The sequence below is a fragment of the Phalangium opilio genome, unplaced genomic scaffold (assembly GCF_054372755.1).
Source record: "Phalangium opilio isolate 3A_F unplaced genomic scaffold, DU_Popi_V2 ptg000487l_1, whole genome shotgun sequence".
Classification (NCBI taxonomy): Eukaryota; Metazoa; Arthropoda; class Arachnida; order Opiliones; family Phalangiidae; genus Phalangium; species Phalangium opilio.
The window spans coordinates 455,603-468,358 of record NW_028324237.1 but is presented as its reverse complement, the minus strand read 5'-3'; the positions used below and the strand labels follow the sequence as shown (position 1 = coordinate 468,358).

General features: G+C 46.4%; 54 non-coding genes across 54 annotated transcripts; all 54 read left to right on the top strand.

Moving 5' to 3' along the window:
* The first annotated feature begins 65 nt into the window (after positions 1-65).
* TRNAP-CGG (transfer RNA proline (anticodon CGG)) lies at positions 66-137 on the top strand. Its single transcript has one exon. It is a non-coding gene; the product is annotated as a tRNA-Pro (tRNA).
* An 89-nt stretch (positions 138-226) lies between these two features.
* On the top strand, positions 227-298 carry TRNAP-UGG (transfer RNA proline (anticodon UGG)). Its single transcript has one exon. It is a non-coding gene; the product is annotated as a tRNA-Pro (tRNA).
* Positions 299-387: 89 nt separating this feature from the next.
* TRNAP-CGG (transfer RNA proline (anticodon CGG)) lies at positions 388-459 on the top strand. The gene has a single exon. It is a non-coding gene; the product is annotated as a tRNA-Pro (tRNA).
* A 249-nt stretch (positions 460-708) lies between these two features.
* TRNAP-CGG (transfer RNA proline (anticodon CGG)) lies at positions 709-782 on the top strand. Its single transcript has one exon. It is a non-coding gene; the product is annotated as a tRNA-Pro (tRNA).
* Positions 783-868: 86 nt separating this feature from the next.
* Positions 869-940, top strand: TRNAP-UGG (transfer RNA proline (anticodon UGG)). Its single transcript has one exon. It is a non-coding gene; the product is annotated as a tRNA-Pro (tRNA).
* An 89-nt stretch (positions 941-1,029) lies between these two features.
* Positions 1,030-1,101, top strand: TRNAP-CGG (transfer RNA proline (anticodon CGG)). The gene has a single exon. It is a non-coding gene; the product is annotated as a tRNA-Pro (tRNA).
* An 89-nt stretch (positions 1,102-1,190) lies between these two features.
* TRNAP-CGG (transfer RNA proline (anticodon CGG)) lies at positions 1,191-1,264 on the top strand. The gene has a single exon. It is a non-coding gene; the product is annotated as a tRNA-Pro (tRNA).
* An 87-nt stretch (positions 1,265-1,351) lies between these two features.
* Positions 1,352-1,423, top strand: TRNAP-CGG (transfer RNA proline (anticodon CGG)). Its single transcript has one exon. It is a non-coding gene; the product is annotated as a tRNA-Pro (tRNA).
* An 89-nt stretch (positions 1,424-1,512) lies between these two features.
* On the top strand, positions 1,513-1,584 carry TRNAP-UGG (transfer RNA proline (anticodon UGG)). The gene has a single exon. It is a non-coding gene; the product is annotated as a tRNA-Pro (tRNA).
* An 89-nt stretch (positions 1,585-1,673) lies between these two features.
* On the top strand, positions 1,674-1,745 carry TRNAP-CGG (transfer RNA proline (anticodon CGG)). Its single transcript has one exon. It is a non-coding gene; the product is annotated as a tRNA-Pro (tRNA).
* Positions 1,746-1,994: 249 nt separating this feature from the next.
* TRNAP-CGG (transfer RNA proline (anticodon CGG)) lies at positions 1,995-2,068 on the top strand. Its single transcript has one exon. It is a non-coding gene; the product is annotated as a tRNA-Pro (tRNA).
* Positions 2,069-2,154: 86 nt separating this feature from the next.
* TRNAP-UGG (transfer RNA proline (anticodon UGG)) lies at positions 2,155-2,226 on the top strand. Its single transcript has one exon. It is a non-coding gene; the product is annotated as a tRNA-Pro (tRNA).
* An 89-nt stretch (positions 2,227-2,315) lies between these two features.
* Positions 2,316-2,387, top strand: TRNAP-CGG (transfer RNA proline (anticodon CGG)). Its single transcript has one exon. It is a non-coding gene; the product is annotated as a tRNA-Pro (tRNA).
* An 89-nt stretch (positions 2,388-2,476) lies between these two features.
* TRNAP-CGG (transfer RNA proline (anticodon CGG)) lies at positions 2,477-2,550 on the top strand. The gene has a single exon. It is a non-coding gene; the product is annotated as a tRNA-Pro (tRNA).
* Positions 2,551-2,636: 86 nt separating this feature from the next.
* TRNAP-UGG (transfer RNA proline (anticodon UGG)) lies at positions 2,637-2,708 on the top strand. The gene has a single exon. It is a non-coding gene; the product is annotated as a tRNA-Pro (tRNA).
* Positions 2,709-2,957: 249 nt separating this feature from the next.
* TRNAP-UGG (transfer RNA proline (anticodon UGG)) lies at positions 2,958-3,029 on the top strand. The gene has a single exon. It is a non-coding gene; the product is annotated as a tRNA-Pro (tRNA).
* Positions 3,030-3,118: 89 nt separating this feature from the next.
* TRNAP-CGG (transfer RNA proline (anticodon CGG)) lies at positions 3,119-3,190 on the top strand. The gene has a single exon. It is a non-coding gene; the product is annotated as a tRNA-Pro (tRNA).
* An 88-nt stretch (positions 3,191-3,278) lies between these two features.
* On the top strand, positions 3,279-3,350 carry TRNAP-UGG (transfer RNA proline (anticodon UGG)). Its single transcript has one exon. It is a non-coding gene; the product is annotated as a tRNA-Pro (tRNA).
* Positions 3,351-3,438: 88 nt separating this feature from the next.
* Positions 3,439-3,512, top strand: TRNAP-CGG (transfer RNA proline (anticodon CGG)). Its single transcript has one exon. It is a non-coding gene; the product is annotated as a tRNA-Pro (tRNA).
* A 407-nt stretch (positions 3,513-3,919) lies between these two features.
* TRNAP-UGG (transfer RNA proline (anticodon UGG)) lies at positions 3,920-3,991 on the top strand. The gene has a single exon. It is a non-coding gene; the product is annotated as a tRNA-Pro (tRNA).
* Positions 3,992-4,402: 411 nt separating this feature from the next.
* Positions 4,403-4,474, top strand: TRNAP-CGG (transfer RNA proline (anticodon CGG)). The gene has a single exon. It is a non-coding gene; the product is annotated as a tRNA-Pro (tRNA).
* Positions 4,475-4,562: 88 nt separating this feature from the next.
* Positions 4,563-4,634, top strand: TRNAP-UGG (transfer RNA proline (anticodon UGG)). The gene has a single exon. It is a non-coding gene; the product is annotated as a tRNA-Pro (tRNA).
* A 411-nt stretch (positions 4,635-5,045) lies between these two features.
* TRNAP-CGG (transfer RNA proline (anticodon CGG)) lies at positions 5,046-5,117 on the top strand. The gene has a single exon. It is a non-coding gene; the product is annotated as a tRNA-Pro (tRNA).
* An 88-nt stretch (positions 5,118-5,205) lies between these two features.
* On the top strand, positions 5,206-5,277 carry TRNAP-UGG (transfer RNA proline (anticodon UGG)). The gene has a single exon. It is a non-coding gene; the product is annotated as a tRNA-Pro (tRNA).
* Positions 5,278-5,527: 250 nt separating this feature from the next.
* TRNAP-CGG (transfer RNA proline (anticodon CGG)) lies at positions 5,528-5,599 on the top strand. The gene has a single exon. It is a non-coding gene; the product is annotated as a tRNA-Pro (tRNA).
* Positions 5,600-5,687: 88 nt separating this feature from the next.
* On the top strand, positions 5,688-5,759 carry TRNAP-UGG (transfer RNA proline (anticodon UGG)). The gene has a single exon. It is a non-coding gene; the product is annotated as a tRNA-Pro (tRNA).
* A 411-nt stretch (positions 5,760-6,170) lies between these two features.
* Positions 6,171-6,242, top strand: TRNAP-CGG (transfer RNA proline (anticodon CGG)). Its single transcript has one exon. It is a non-coding gene; the product is annotated as a tRNA-Pro (tRNA).
* An 88-nt stretch (positions 6,243-6,330) lies between these two features.
* On the top strand, positions 6,331-6,402 carry TRNAP-UGG (transfer RNA proline (anticodon UGG)). Its single transcript has one exon. It is a non-coding gene; the product is annotated as a tRNA-Pro (tRNA).
* Positions 6,403-6,491: 89 nt separating this feature from the next.
* TRNAS-CGA (transfer RNA serine (anticodon CGA)) lies at positions 6,492-6,565 on the top strand. The gene has a single exon. It is a non-coding gene; the product is annotated as a tRNA-Ser (tRNA).
* An 86-nt stretch (positions 6,566-6,651) lies between these two features.
* Positions 6,652-6,723, top strand: TRNAP-UGG (transfer RNA proline (anticodon UGG)). The gene has a single exon. It is a non-coding gene; the product is annotated as a tRNA-Pro (tRNA).
* Positions 6,724-6,973: 250 nt separating this feature from the next.
* Positions 6,974-7,045, top strand: TRNAP-CGG (transfer RNA proline (anticodon CGG)). The gene has a single exon. It is a non-coding gene; the product is annotated as a tRNA-Pro (tRNA).
* Positions 7,046-7,133: 88 nt separating this feature from the next.
* Positions 7,134-7,205, top strand: TRNAP-UGG (transfer RNA proline (anticodon UGG)). Its single transcript has one exon. It is a non-coding gene; the product is annotated as a tRNA-Pro (tRNA).
* Positions 7,206-7,616: 411 nt separating this feature from the next.
* Positions 7,617-7,688, top strand: TRNAP-CGG (transfer RNA proline (anticodon CGG)). The gene has a single exon. It is a non-coding gene; the product is annotated as a tRNA-Pro (tRNA).
* An 88-nt stretch (positions 7,689-7,776) lies between these two features.
* On the top strand, positions 7,777-7,848 carry TRNAP-UGG (transfer RNA proline (anticodon UGG)). Its single transcript has one exon. It is a non-coding gene; the product is annotated as a tRNA-Pro (tRNA).
* Positions 7,849-7,937: 89 nt separating this feature from the next.
* On the top strand, positions 7,938-8,011 carry TRNAS-CGA (transfer RNA serine (anticodon CGA)). Its single transcript has one exon. It is a non-coding gene; the product is annotated as a tRNA-Ser (tRNA).
* Positions 8,012-8,097: 86 nt separating this feature from the next.
* On the top strand, positions 8,098-8,169 carry TRNAP-UGG (transfer RNA proline (anticodon UGG)). The gene has a single exon. It is a non-coding gene; the product is annotated as a tRNA-Pro (tRNA).
* Positions 8,170-8,418: 249 nt separating this feature from the next.
* On the top strand, positions 8,419-8,490 carry TRNAP-UGG (transfer RNA proline (anticodon UGG)). Its single transcript has one exon. It is a non-coding gene; the product is annotated as a tRNA-Pro (tRNA).
* Positions 8,491-8,899: 409 nt separating this feature from the next.
* TRNAP-CGG (transfer RNA proline (anticodon CGG)) lies at positions 8,900-8,971 on the top strand. Its single transcript has one exon. It is a non-coding gene; the product is annotated as a tRNA-Pro (tRNA).
* Positions 8,972-9,059: 88 nt separating this feature from the next.
* Positions 9,060-9,131, top strand: TRNAP-UGG (transfer RNA proline (anticodon UGG)). Its single transcript has one exon. It is a non-coding gene; the product is annotated as a tRNA-Pro (tRNA).
* Positions 9,132-9,220: 89 nt separating this feature from the next.
* Positions 9,221-9,294, top strand: TRNAS-CGA (transfer RNA serine (anticodon CGA)). Its single transcript has one exon. It is a non-coding gene; the product is annotated as a tRNA-Ser (tRNA).
* Positions 9,295-9,380: 86 nt separating this feature from the next.
* Positions 9,381-9,452, top strand: TRNAP-UGG (transfer RNA proline (anticodon UGG)). The gene has a single exon. It is a non-coding gene; the product is annotated as a tRNA-Pro (tRNA).
* A 249-nt stretch (positions 9,453-9,701) lies between these two features.
* TRNAP-UGG (transfer RNA proline (anticodon UGG)) lies at positions 9,702-9,773 on the top strand. Its single transcript has one exon. It is a non-coding gene; the product is annotated as a tRNA-Pro (tRNA).
* Positions 9,774-10,342: 569 nt separating this feature from the next.
* TRNAP-UGG (transfer RNA proline (anticodon UGG)) lies at positions 10,343-10,414 on the top strand. The gene has a single exon. It is a non-coding gene; the product is annotated as a tRNA-Pro (tRNA).
* An 89-nt stretch (positions 10,415-10,503) lies between these two features.
* On the top strand, positions 10,504-10,575 carry TRNAP-CGG (transfer RNA proline (anticodon CGG)). Its single transcript has one exon. It is a non-coding gene; the product is annotated as a tRNA-Pro (tRNA).
* An 88-nt stretch (positions 10,576-10,663) lies between these two features.
* Positions 10,664-10,735, top strand: TRNAP-UGG (transfer RNA proline (anticodon UGG)). Its single transcript has one exon. It is a non-coding gene; the product is annotated as a tRNA-Pro (tRNA).
* Positions 10,736-10,984: 249 nt separating this feature from the next.
* TRNAP-UGG (transfer RNA proline (anticodon UGG)) lies at positions 10,985-11,056 on the top strand. The gene has a single exon. It is a non-coding gene; the product is annotated as a tRNA-Pro (tRNA).
* An 89-nt stretch (positions 11,057-11,145) lies between these two features.
* TRNAP-CGG (transfer RNA proline (anticodon CGG)) lies at positions 11,146-11,217 on the top strand. The gene has a single exon. It is a non-coding gene; the product is annotated as a tRNA-Pro (tRNA).
* An 88-nt stretch (positions 11,218-11,305) lies between these two features.
* On the top strand, positions 11,306-11,377 carry TRNAP-UGG (transfer RNA proline (anticodon UGG)). The gene has a single exon. It is a non-coding gene; the product is annotated as a tRNA-Pro (tRNA).
* Positions 11,378-11,466: 89 nt separating this feature from the next.
* On the top strand, positions 11,467-11,538 carry TRNAP-CGG (transfer RNA proline (anticodon CGG)). The gene has a single exon. It is a non-coding gene; the product is annotated as a tRNA-Pro (tRNA).
* Positions 11,539-11,627: 89 nt separating this feature from the next.
* Positions 11,628-11,699, top strand: TRNAP-UGG (transfer RNA proline (anticodon UGG)). The gene has a single exon. It is a non-coding gene; the product is annotated as a tRNA-Pro (tRNA).
* Positions 11,700-11,787: 88 nt separating this feature from the next.
* Positions 11,788-11,859, top strand: TRNAP-UGG (transfer RNA proline (anticodon UGG)). The gene has a single exon. It is a non-coding gene; the product is annotated as a tRNA-Pro (tRNA).
* A 249-nt stretch (positions 11,860-12,108) lies between these two features.
* Positions 12,109-12,180, top strand: TRNAP-UGG (transfer RNA proline (anticodon UGG)). Its single transcript has one exon. It is a non-coding gene; the product is annotated as a tRNA-Pro (tRNA).
* Positions 12,181-12,269: 89 nt separating this feature from the next.
* On the top strand, positions 12,270-12,341 carry TRNAP-CGG (transfer RNA proline (anticodon CGG)). The gene has a single exon. It is a non-coding gene; the product is annotated as a tRNA-Pro (tRNA).
* An 88-nt stretch (positions 12,342-12,429) lies between these two features.
* Positions 12,430-12,501, top strand: TRNAP-UGG (transfer RNA proline (anticodon UGG)). Its single transcript has one exon. It is a non-coding gene; the product is annotated as a tRNA-Pro (tRNA).
* The last annotated feature ends 255 nt before the right edge of the window (positions 12,502-12,756 follow it).

The window sequence follows — 12,756 nt, the reverse complement described above, 5'->3', positions numbered from 1 at the left end:
GACTATTTAAATGCAACTAGTTATATTGTAGGCCTACGAGTTGAGCATGTTTCAGTGTCATACATGGTCCGTTGGTCTAGGGGTATGGTACTCGCTTCGGGTGTGAGTGGTCCCGGGTTCAAATCCCGGACGGACCCGAGTTTTTGCAGAGGTAATTTGGTGACTATTCAAATGCAACGAGTTAAATTGAAGGACTACGAGCTGAGCATGTTTAAGTGTCATACATGGTCCGTTGGTCTAGGGGTATGATACTCGCTTTGGGTGTGAGTGGTCCCGGGTTCAAATCCCGGACGGACCCGAGTTTTTGCAGAGGTAATTTAGTGACTATTTAAATGCAACTAGTTATATTGTAGGCCTACGAGTTGAGCATGTTTCAGTGTCATACATGGTCCGTTGGTCTAGGGGTATGGTACTCGCTTCGGGTGTGAGTGGTCCCGGGTTCAAATCCCGGACGGACCTGAGTTTTTGCAGAAGTAATTTAGTGACTATTTAAATGCAAGTAACTACAGGGTAGGCCTATGAGTTGAGCATGTTTTATTTCATACATGGCCCGTTGGTCTAGGGGTATGATGCTCGCTTTGGGTGCGAGTGGTTCCGGGTTCAAAACCCGGACGGACCCGAGTTTTTGCAGAAGTAATTTGGTGACTATTCAAATGCAACGAGTTAAATTGAAGGACTACGAGCTGAGCATGTTTCAGTGTCATACTTCGTCCGTTGGTCTAGGGGTATGATACTCGCTTCGGGTGTGAGTGGTCCCGGGTTCAAATCCCGGACGGACCCGAGTTTTTGCAGAGGTAATTTAGTGACTATTTAAATGCAACTAACTACAGGGTAGGCTTATGAGTTGAGCTTGTTTTATTTCATACATGGTCCGTTGGTCTAGGGGTATGATACTCGCTTTGGGTGTGAGTGGTCCCGGGTTCAAATCCCGGACGGACCCGAGTTTTTGCAGAGGTAATTTAGTGACTATTTAAATGCAACTAGTTATATTGTAGGCCTACGAGTTGAGCATGTTTCAGTGTCATACATGGTCCGTTGGTCTAGGGGTATGGTACTCGCTTCGGGTGTGAGTGGTCCCGGGTTCAAATCCCGGACGGACCCGAGTTTTTGCAGAGGTAATTTGGTGACTATTCAAATGCAACGAGTTAAATTGAAGGACTACGAGCTGAGCATGTTTCAGTGTCATACTTCGTCCGTTGGTCTAGGGGTATGATACTCGCTTCGGGTGTGAGTGGTCCCGGGTTCAAATCCCGGACGGACCCGAGTTTTTGCAGAGGTAATTTAGTGACTATTTAAATGCAACTAGTTATATTGTAGGCCTACGAGTTGAGCATGTTTCAGTGTCATACATGGTCCGTTGGTCTAGGGGTATGGTACTCGCTTCGGGTGTGAGTGGTCCCGGGTTCAAATCCCGGACGGACCCGAGTTTTTGCAGAGGTAATTTGGTGACTATTCAAATGCAACGAGTTAAATTGAAGGACTACGAGCTGAGCATGTTTAAGTGTCATACATGGTCCGTTGGTCTAGGGGTATGATACTCGCTTTGGGTGTGAGTGGTCCCGGGTTCAAATCCCGGACGGACCCGAGTTTTTGCAGAGGTAATTTAGTGACTATTTAAATGCAACTAGTTATATTGTAGGCCTACGAGTTGAGCATGTTTCAGTGTCATACATGGTCCGTTGGTCTAGGGGTATGGTACTCGCTTCGGGTGTGAGTGGTCCCGGGTTCAAATCCCGGACGGACCTGAGTTTTTGCAGAAGTAATTTAGTGACTATTTAAATGCAAGTAACTACAGGGTAGGCCTATGAGTTGAGCATGTTTTATTTCATACATGGCCCGTTGGTCTAGGGGTATGATGCTCGCTTTGGGTGCGAGTGGTTCCGGGTTCAAAACCCGGACGGACCCGAGTTTTTGCAGAAGTAATTTGGTGACTATTCAAATGCAACGAGTTAAATTGAAGGACTACGAGCTGAGCATGTTTCAGTGTCATACTTCGTCCGTTGGTCTAGGGGTATGATACTCGCTTCGGGTGTGAGTGGTCCCGGGTTCAAATCCCGGACGGACCCGAGTTTTTGCAGAGGTAATTTAGTGACTATTTAAATGCAACTAACTACAGGGTAGGCTTATGAGTTGAGCTTGTTTTATTTCATACATGGTCCGTTGGTCTAGGGGTATGATACTCGCTTTGGGTGTGAGTGGTCCCGGGTTCAAATCCCGGACGGACCCGAGTTTTTGCAGAGGTAATTTAGTGACTATTTAAATGCAACTAGTTATATTGTAGGCCTACGAGTTGAGCATGTTTCAGTGTCATACATGGTCCGTTGGTCTAGGGGTATGGTACTCGCTTCGGGTGTGAGTGGTCCCGGGTTCAAATCCCGGACGGACCCGAGTTTTTGCAGAGGTAATTTGGTGACTATTCAAATGCAACGAGTTAAATTGAAGGACTACGAGCTGAGCATGTTTCAGTGTCATACTTCGTCCGTTGGTCTAGGGGTATGATACTCGCTTCGGGTGTGAGTGGTCCCGGGTTCAAATCCCGGACGGACCCGAGTTTTTGCAGAGGTAATTTAGTGACTATTTAAATGCAACTAACTACAGGGTAGGCCTATGAGTTGAGCATGTTTTATTTCATACATGGTCCGTTGGTCTAGGGGTATGATACTCGCTTTGGGTGCGAGTGGTCCCGGGTTCAAATCCCGGACGGACCCGTGTTTTTGCAGAAGTAATTTGGTGACTATTTAAAAGTAACTAGTTAAATTGTAGGACTACGAGCTGAGCATGTTTCAGTGTCATACTTCGTCCGTTGTTCTAGGGGTATGATACTCGCTTCGGGTGTGAGTGGTCCCGGGTTCAAATCCCGGACGGACCCGAGTTTTTGCAGAGGTAATTTAGTGACTATTTAAATGCAACTAACTACAGGGTAGGCCTATGAGTTGAGCATGTTTTATTTTATACATGGTCCGTTGGTCTAGGGGTATGATACTCGCTTTGGGTGTGAGTGGTCCCGGGTTCAAATCCCGGACGGACCCGAGTTTTTGCAGAGGTAATTTAGTGACTATTTAAATGCAACTAGTTATATTGTAGGCCTACGAGTTGAGCATGTTTCAGTGTCATACATGGTCCGTTGGTCTAGGGGTATGGTACTCGCTTCGGGTGTGAGTGGTCCCGGGTTCAAATCCCGGACGGACCCGAGTTTTTGCAGAAGTAATTTAGTGACTATTTAAATGCAAGTAACTACAGGGTAGGCCTATGAGTTGAGCATGTTTTAATTCATACATGGTCCGTTGGTCTAGGGGTATGATACTCGCTTTGGGTGCGAGTGGTTCCGGGTTCAAATCCCGGACGGACCCGAGATTTGCAGAAGTAATTTGGTGACTATTCAAATGCAACGAGTTAAATTGAAGGACTACGAGCTGAGCATGTTTCAGTGTCATACTTCGTCCGTTGGTCTAGGGGTATGATACTCGCTTCGGGTGTGAGTGGTCCCGGGTTCAAATCCCGGACGGACCCGAGTTTTTGCAGAGGTAATTTAGTGACTATTTAAATGCAACTAACTACAGGGTAGGCCTATGAGTTGAGCATGTTTTATTTCATACATGGTCCGTTGGTCTAGGGGTATGATACTCGCTTTGGGTGCGAGTGGTCCCGGGTTCAAATCCCGGAAGGACCCGTGTTTTTGCAGAAGTAATTTGGTGACTATTTAAAAGTAACTAGTTAAATTGTAGGACTACGAGCTGAGCATGTTTCAGTGTCATACTTCGTCCGTTGTTCTAGGGGTATGATACTCGCTTCGGGTGTGAGTGGTCCCGGGTTCAAATCCCGGACGGACCCGAGTTTTTGCAGAGGTAATTTAGTGACTATTTAAATGCAACTAACTACAGGGTAGGCCTATGAGTTGAGCATGTTTTATTTCATACATGGTCCGTTGGTCTAGGGGTATGATACTCGCTTTGGGTGTGAGTGGTCCCGGGTTCAAATCCCGGACGGACCCGAGTTTTTGCAGAGGTAATTTAGTGACTATTGAAATGCAACTAGCTATATTGTAGGCCTACGAGTTGAGCATGTTTCAGTGTCATACATGGTCCGTGGGCCTAGGGGTATGATACTCGCTTCGGGTGTGAGTGGTCCCGGGTTCAAATCCCGGACGGACCCGAGTTTTTGCAGAGTTAATTTAGTGACTATTTAAATGCAACTAGTTATATTGTAGGCCTACGAGTTGAGCATGTTTCAGTGTCATACATGGTCCGTTGGTCTAGGGGTATGGTACTCGCTTTGGGTGCGAGTGGTCCCGGTTTCAAATCCCGGACGGACCCGTTTTTTTGCAGAAGTAATTTGGTGACTATTTAAAAGTAACTAGTTAAATAGTAGGACTACGAGTTGAGCATGATTCATTGTCATACATGGTCCGTTGGTCTAGGGGTATGGTACTCGCTTCGGGTGTGAGTGGTCCCGGGTTCAAATCCCGGACGGACCCGAGTTTTTGCAGAGGTAATTTAGTGACTATTTAAATGCAACTAACTACAGGGTAGGCCTATGAGTTGAGCATGTTTTATTTCATACATGGTCCGTTGGTCTAGGGGTATGATACTCGCTTTGGGTGTGAGTGGTCCCGGGTTCAAATCCCGGACGGACCCGAGTTTTTGCAGAGGTAATTTAGTGACTATTCAAATGCAACTAGCTATATTGTAGGCCTACGAGTTGAGCATGTTTCAGTGTCATACATGGTCCGTGGGCCTAGGGGTATGATACTCGCTTCGGGTGTGAGTGGTCCCGGGTTCAATTCCCGGACGGACCCGAGTTTTTGCAGAGTTAATTTAGTGACTATTTAAATGCAACTAGTTATATTGTAGGCCTACTAGTTGAGCATGTTTCAGTGTCATACATGGTCCGTTGGTCTAGGGGTATGGTACTCGCTTTGGGTGCGAGTGGTCCCGGTTTCAAATCCCGGACGGACCCGTGTTTTTGCAGAAGTAATTTGGTGACTATTTAAAAGTAACTAGTTAAATAGTAGGACTACGAGTTGAGCATGATTCAGTGTCATACATGGTCCGTTGGTCTAGGGGTATGGTACTCGCTTCGGGTGTGAGTGGTCCCGGGTTCAAATCCCGGACGGACCCGAGTTTTTGCAGAAGTAATTTAGTGACTATTTAAATGCAAGTAACTACAGGGTAGGCCTATGAGTTGAGCATGTTTTATTTCAAACATGGTCCGTTGGTCTAGGGGTATGATACTCGCTTTGGGTGCGAGTGGTTCCGGGTTCAAATCCCGGACGGACCCGAGTTTTTGCAGAGGTAATTTAGTGACTATTCAAATGCAACTAGCTATATTGTAGGCCTACGAGTTGAGCATGTTTCAGTGTCATACATGGTCCGTTGGTCTAGGGGTATGGTACTCGCTTTGGGTGCGAGTGGTCCCGGTTTCAAATCCCGGACGGACCCGTGTTTTTGCAGAAGTAATTTGGTGACTATTTAAAAGTAACTAGTTAAATAGTAGGACTACGAGTTGAGCATGATTCATTGTCATACATGGTCCGTTGGTCTAGGGGTATGGTACTCGCTTCGGGTGTGAGTGGTCCCGGGTTCAAATCCCGGACGGACCCGAGTTTTTGCAGAGGTAATTTAGTGACTATTTAAATGCAACTAACTACAGGGTAGGCCTATGAGTTGAGCATGTTTTATTTCATACATGGTCCGTTGGTCTAGGGGTATGATACTCGCTTTGGGTGTGAGTGGTCCCGGGTTCAAATCCCGGACGGACCCGAGTTTTTGCAGAGGTAATTTAGTGACTATTCAAATGCAACTAGCTATATTGTAGGCCTACGAGTTGAGCATGTTTCAGTGTCATACATGGTCCGTGGGCCTAGGGGTATGATACTCGCTTCGGGTGTGAGTGGTCCCGGGTTCAATTCCCGGACGGACCCGAGTTTTTGCAGAGTTAATTTAGTGACTATTTAAATGCAACTAGTTATATTGTAGGCCTACTAGTTGAGCATGTTTCAGTGTCATACATGGTCCGTTGGTCTAGGGGTATGGTACTCGCTTTGGGTGCGAGTGGTCCCGGTTTCAAATCCCGGACGGACCCGTGTTTTTGCAGAAGTCCTTTGGTGACTATTTAAAAGTAACTAGTTAAATAGTAGGACTACGAGTTGAGCATGATTCAGTGTCATACATGGTCCGTTGGTCTAGGGGTATGGTACTCGCTTCGGGTGTGAGTGGTCCCGGGTTCAAATCCCGGACGGACCCGAGTTTTTGCAGAAGTAATTTAGTGACTATTTAAATGCAAGTAACTACAGGGTAGGCCTATGAGTTGAGCATGTTTTATTTCAAACATGGTCCGTTGGTCTAGGGGTATGATACTCGCTTTGGGTGCGAGTGGTTCCGGGTTCAAATCCCGGACGGACCCGAGTTTTTGCAGAAGTAATTTGGTGACTATTCAAATGCAACGAGTTAAATTGAAGGACTACGAGCTGAGCATGTTTCAGTGTCATACTTCGTCCGTTGGTCTAGGGGTATGATACTCGCTTCGAGTGTGAGTGGTCCCGGGTTCAAATCCCGGACGGACCCGAGTTTTTGCAGAGGTAATTTAGTGACTATTTAAATGCAACTAACTACAGGGTAGGCCTATGAGTTGAGCATGTTTTATTTCATACATGGTCCGTTGGTCTAGGGGTATGATACTCGCTTTGGGTGTGAGTGGTCCCGGGTTCAAATCCCGGACGGACCCGAGTTTTTGCAGAGGTAATTTAGTGACTATTCAAATGCAACTAGCTATATTGTAGGCCTACGAGTTGAGCATGTTTCAGTGTCATACATGGTCCGTTGGTCTAGGGGTATGGTACTCGCTTTGGGTGCGAGTGGTCCCGGTTTCAAATCCCGGACGGACCCGTGTTTTTGCAGAAGTAATTTGGTGACTATTTAAAAGTAACTAGTTAAATAGTAGGACTACGAGTTGAGCATGATTCATTGTCATACATGGTCCGTTGGTCTAGGGGTATGGTACTCGCTTCGGGTGTGAGTGGTCCCGGGTTCAAATCCCGGACGGACCCGAGTTTTTGCAGAGGTAATTTAGTGACTATTTAAATGCAACTAACTACAGGGTAGGCCTATGAGTTGAGCATGTTTTATTTCATACATGGTCCGTTGGTCTAGGGGTATGATACTCGCTTTGGGTGTGAGTGGTCCCGGGTTCAAATCCCGGACGGACCCGAGTTTTTGCAGAGGTAATTTAGTGACTATTCAAATGCAACTAGCTATATTGTAGGCCTACGAGTTGAGCATGTTTCAGTGTCATACATGGTCCGTGGGCCTAGGGGTATGATACTCGCTTCGGGTGTGAGTGGTCCCGGGTTCAATTCCCGGACGGACCCGAGTTTTTGCAGAGTTAATTTAGTGACTATTTAAATGCAACTAGTTATATTGTAGGCCTACTAGTTGAGCATGTTTCAGTGTCATACATGGTCCGTTGGTCTAGGGGTATGGTACTCGCTTTGGGTGCGAGTGGTCCCGGTTTCAAATCCCGGACGGACCCGTGTTTTTGCAGAAGTAATTTGGTGACTATTTAAAAGTAACTAGTTAAATAGTAGGACTACGAGTTGAGCATGATTCAGTGTCATACATGGTCCGTTGGTCTAGGGGTATGGTACTCGCTTCGGGTGTGAGTGGTCCCGGGTTCAAATCCCGGACGGACCCGAGTTTTTGCAGAAGTAATTTAGTGACTATTTAAATGCAAGTAACTACAGGGTAGGCCTATGAGTTGAGCATGTTTTATTTCAAACATGGTCCGTTGGTCTAGGGGTATGATACTCGCTTTGGGTGCGAGTGGTTCCGGGTTCAAATCCCGGACGGACCCGAGTTTTTGCAGAAGTAATTTGGTGACTATTCAAATGCAACGAGTTAAATTGAAGGACTACGAGCTGAGCATGTTTCAGTGTCATACTTCGTCCGTTGGTCTAGGGGTATGATACTCGCTTCGAGTGTGAGTGGTCCCGGGTTCAAATCCCGGACGGACCCGAGTTTTTGCAGAGGTAATTTAGTGACTATTTAAATGCAACTAACTACAGGGTAGGCCTATGAGTTGAGCATGTTTTATTTCATACATGGTCCGTTGGTCTAGGGGTATGATACTCGCTTTGGGTGTGAGTGGTCCCGGGTTCAAATCCCGGACGGACCCGAGTTTTTGCAGAGGTAATTTAGTGACTATTCAAATGCAACTAGTTAAATTGTAGGAATACGAGCTGAGCATGTTTCAGTGTCATACATGGTCCGTGGGCCTAGGGGTATGATACTCGCTTCGGGTGTGAGTGGTCCCGGGTTCAAATCCCGGACGGACCCGAGTTTTTGCAGAGGAAATTTAGTGACTATTTAAATGCAACTAACTACAGGGTAGGCCTATGAGTTGAGCATGTTTTATTTCATACATGGTCCGTTGGTCTAGGGGTATGATACTCGCTTTGGGTGTGAGTGGTCCCGGGTTCAAATCCCGGACGGACCCGAGTTTTTGCAGAGGTAATTTAGTGACTATTTAAAAGCAACTAGTTATATTGTAGGCCTTCGAGTTGAGCATGTTTCAGTGTCATACATGTCCGTTGGTCTAGGGGTATGGTACTCGCTTCGGGTGTGAGTGGTCCCGGGTTCAAATCCCGGACGGACCCGAGTTTTTGCAGAGGTAATTTAGTGACTATTTAAATGCAACTAACTACAGGGTAGGCCTATGAGTTGAGCATGTTTTATTTCATACATCGTCCGTTGGTCTAGGGGTATGATACTCGCTTTGGGTGCGAGTGGTCCCGGGTTCAAATCCCGGACGGAGCCGTGTTTTTGCAGAAGTAATTTGGTGACTATTTAAAAGTAACTAGTTAAATAGTAGGACTACGAGTTGAGCATGATTCAGTGTCATACATGGTCCGTTGGTCTAGGGGTATGGTACTCGCTTCGGGTGTGAGTGGTCCCGGGTTCAAATCCCGGACGGACCCGAGTTTTTGCAGAAGTAATTTAGTGACTATTTAAATGCAAGTAACTACAGGGTAGGCCTATGAGTTGAGCATGTTTTATTTCATACATGGTCCGTTGGTCTAGGGGTATGATACTCGCTTTGGGTGCGAGTGGTTCCGGGTTCAAATCCCGGACGGACCCGAGTTTTTGCAGAAGTAATTTGGTGACTATTCAAATGCAACGAGTTAAATTGAAGGACTACGAGCTGAGCATGTTTCAGTGTCATACTTCGTCCGTTGGTCTAGGGGTATGATACTCGCTTCGAGTGTGAGTGGTCCCGGGTTCAAATCCCGGACGGACCCGAGTTTTTGCAGAGGTAATTTAGTGACTATTTAAATGCAACTAACTACAGGGTAGGCCTATGAGTTGAGCATGTTTTATTTCATACATGGTCCGTTGGTCTAGGGGTATGATACTCGCTTTGGGTGTGAGTGGTCCCGGGTTCAAATCCCGGACGGACCCGAGTTTTTGCAGAGGTAATTTAGTGACTATTCAAATGCAACTAGTTAAATTGTAGGAATACGAGCTGAGCATGTTTCAGTGTCATACATGGTCCGTGGGCCTAGGGGTATGATACTCGCTTCGGGTGTGAGTGGTCCCGGGTTCAAATCCCGGACGGACCCGAGTTTTTGCAGAGGAAATTTAGTGACTATTTAAATGCAACTAACTACAGGGTAGGCCTATGAGTTGAGCATGTTTTATTTCATACATGGTCCGTTGGTCTAGGGGTATGATACTCGCTTTGGGTGTGAGTGGTCCCGGGTTCAAATCCCGGACGGACCCGAGTTTTTGCAGAGGTAATTTAGTGACTATTTAAAAGCAACTAGTTATATTGTAGGCCTTCGAGTTGAGCATGTTTCAGTGTCATACATGTCCGTTGGTCTAGGGGTATGGTACTCGCTTCGGGTGTGAGTGGTCCCGGGTTCAAATCCCGGACGGACCCGAGTTTTTGCAGAGGTAATTTAGTGACTATTTAAATGCAACTAACTACAGGGTAGGCCTATGAGTTGAGCATGTTTTATTTCATACATCGTCCGTTGGTCTAGGGGTATGATACTCGCTTTGGGTGCGAGTGGTCCCGGGTTCAAATCCCGGACGGACCCGTGTTTTTGCAGAAGTAATTTGGTGACTATTTAAAAGTAACTAGTTATATTGTAGGCCTACGAGTTGAGCATGTTTCAGCGTCATACATGGTCCGTGGGCCTAGGGGTATGATACTCGCTTCGGGTGTGAGTGGTCCCGGGTTCAAATCCCGGACGGACCCGAGTTTTTGCAGAGGTAATTTAGTGACTATTTAAATGCAACTAACTACAGGGTAGGCCTATGAGTTGAGCATGTTTTATTTCATACATGGTCCGTTGGTCTAGGGGTATGATACTCGCTTTGGGTGTGAGTGGTCCCGGGTTCAAATCCCGGACGGACCCGAGTTTTTGCAGAGGTAATTTAGTGACTATTTAAATGCAACTAGTTATATTGTAGGCCTACGAGTTGAGCATGTTTCAGTGTCATACATGGTCCGTTGGTCTAGGGGTATGGTACTCGCTTCGGGTGTGAGTGGTCCCGGGTTCAAATCCCGGACGGACCCGAGTTTTTGCAGAGGTAATTTAGTGACTATTTAAATGCAACTAACTACAGGGTAGGCCTATGATTTGAGCATGTTTTATTTCATACATGGTCCGTTGGTCTAGGGGTATGATACTCGCTTTGGGTGCGAGTGGTCCCGGGTTCAAATCCCGGACGGACCCGTGTTTTTGCAGAAGTAATTTGGTGACTATTTAAAAGTAACTAGTTATATTGTAGGCCTACGAGTTGAGCATGTTTCAGTGTCATACATGGTCCGTGGGCCTAGGGGTATGATACTCGCTTCGGGTGTGAGTGGTCCCGGGTTCAAATCCCGGACGGACCCGAGTTTTTGCAGAGGTAATTTAGTGACTATTTAAATGCAACTAACTACAGGGTAGGCCTATGAGTTGAGCATGTTTTATTTCATACATGGTCCGTTGGTCTAGGGGTATGATACTCGCTTTGGGTGTGAGTGGTCCCGGGTTCAAATCCCGGACGGACCCGAGTTTTTGCAGAGGTAATTTAGTGACTATTTAAATGCAACTAGTTATATTGTAGGCCTACGAGTTGAGCATGTTTCAGTGTCATACATGGTCCGTTGGTCTAGGGGTATGGTACTCGCTTCGGGTGTGAGTGGTCCCGGGTTCAAATCCCGGACGGACCCGAGTTTTTGCAGAGGTAATTTAGTGACTATTTAAATGCAATTAACTACAGGGTAGGCCTATGAGTTGAGCATGTTTTATTTCATACATGGTCCGTTGGTCTAGGGGTATGATACTCGCTTTGGGTGTGAGTGGTCCCGGGTTCAAATCCCGGACGGACCCGAGTTTTTGCAGAGGTAATTTAGTGACTATTTAAATGCAACTAGTTATATTGTAGGCCTACGAGTTGAGCATGTTTCAGTGTCGTACATGGTCCGTTGGTCTAGGGGTATGATACTCGCTTCGGGTGTGAGTGGTCCCGGGTTCAAATCCCGGGCGGATCCGACTTTTTGCAGAGGTAATTTAGTGACTATATAAATGCAACTAGTTATATTGTAGGCCTACGAGTTGAGCATGTATCAGTGTCGTACATGGTCCGTTGGTCTAGGGGTATGATTCTCGCTTTGGGTGCGAGTGGTCCCGGGTTCAAATCCCGGACGGACCCGAGTTTTTGCAGAGGTAATTTAGTGACTATTTAAATGCAACTAACTACAGGGTAGGCCTATGATTTGAGCATGTTTTATTTCATACATGGTCCGTTGGTCTAGGGGTATGATACTCGCTTTGGGTGCGAGTGGTCCCGGGTTCAAATCCCGGACGGACCCGTGTTTTTGCAGAAGTAATTTGGTGACTATTTAAAAGTAACTAGTTATATTGTAGGCCTACGAGTTGAGCATGTTTCAGTGTCATACATGGTCCGTGGGCCTAGGGGTATGATACTCGCTTCGGGTGTGAGTGGTCCCGGGTTCAAATCCCGGACGGACCCGAGTTTTTGCAGAGGTAATTTAGTGACTATTTAAATGCAACTAACTACAGGGTAGGCCTATGAGTTGAGCATGTTTTATTTCATACATGGTCCGTTGGTCTAGGGGTATGATACTCGCTTTGGGTGTGAGTGGTCCCGGGTTCAAATCCCGGACGGACCCGAGTTTTTGCAGAGGTAATTTAGTGACTATTTAAATGCAACTAGTTATATTGTAGGCCTACGAGTTGAGCATGTTTCAGTGTCATACATGGTCCGTTGGTCTAGGGGTATGGTACTTGCTTCGGGTGTGAGTGGTCCCGGGTTCAAATCCCGGACGGACCCGAGTTTTTGCAGAGGTAATTTAGTGACTATTTAAATGCAACTAACTACAGGGTAGGCCTATGAGTTGAGCATGTTTTATTTCATACATGGTCCGTTGGTCTAGGGGTATGATACTCGCTTTGGGTGTGAGTGGTCCCGGGTTCAAATCCCGGACGGACCCGAGTTTTTGCAGAGGTAATTTAGTGACTATTTAAATGCAACTAGTTATATTGTAGGCCTACGAGTTGAGCATGTTTCAGTGTCGTACATGGTCCGTTGGTCTAGGGGTATGATACTCGCTTCGGGTGTGAGTGGTCCCGGGTTCAAATCCCGGGCGGATACGACTTTTTGCAGAGGTAATTTAGTGACTATATAAATGCAACTATTTATATTGTAGGCCTACGAGTTGAGCCTGTTTCAGTGTCGTACATGGTCC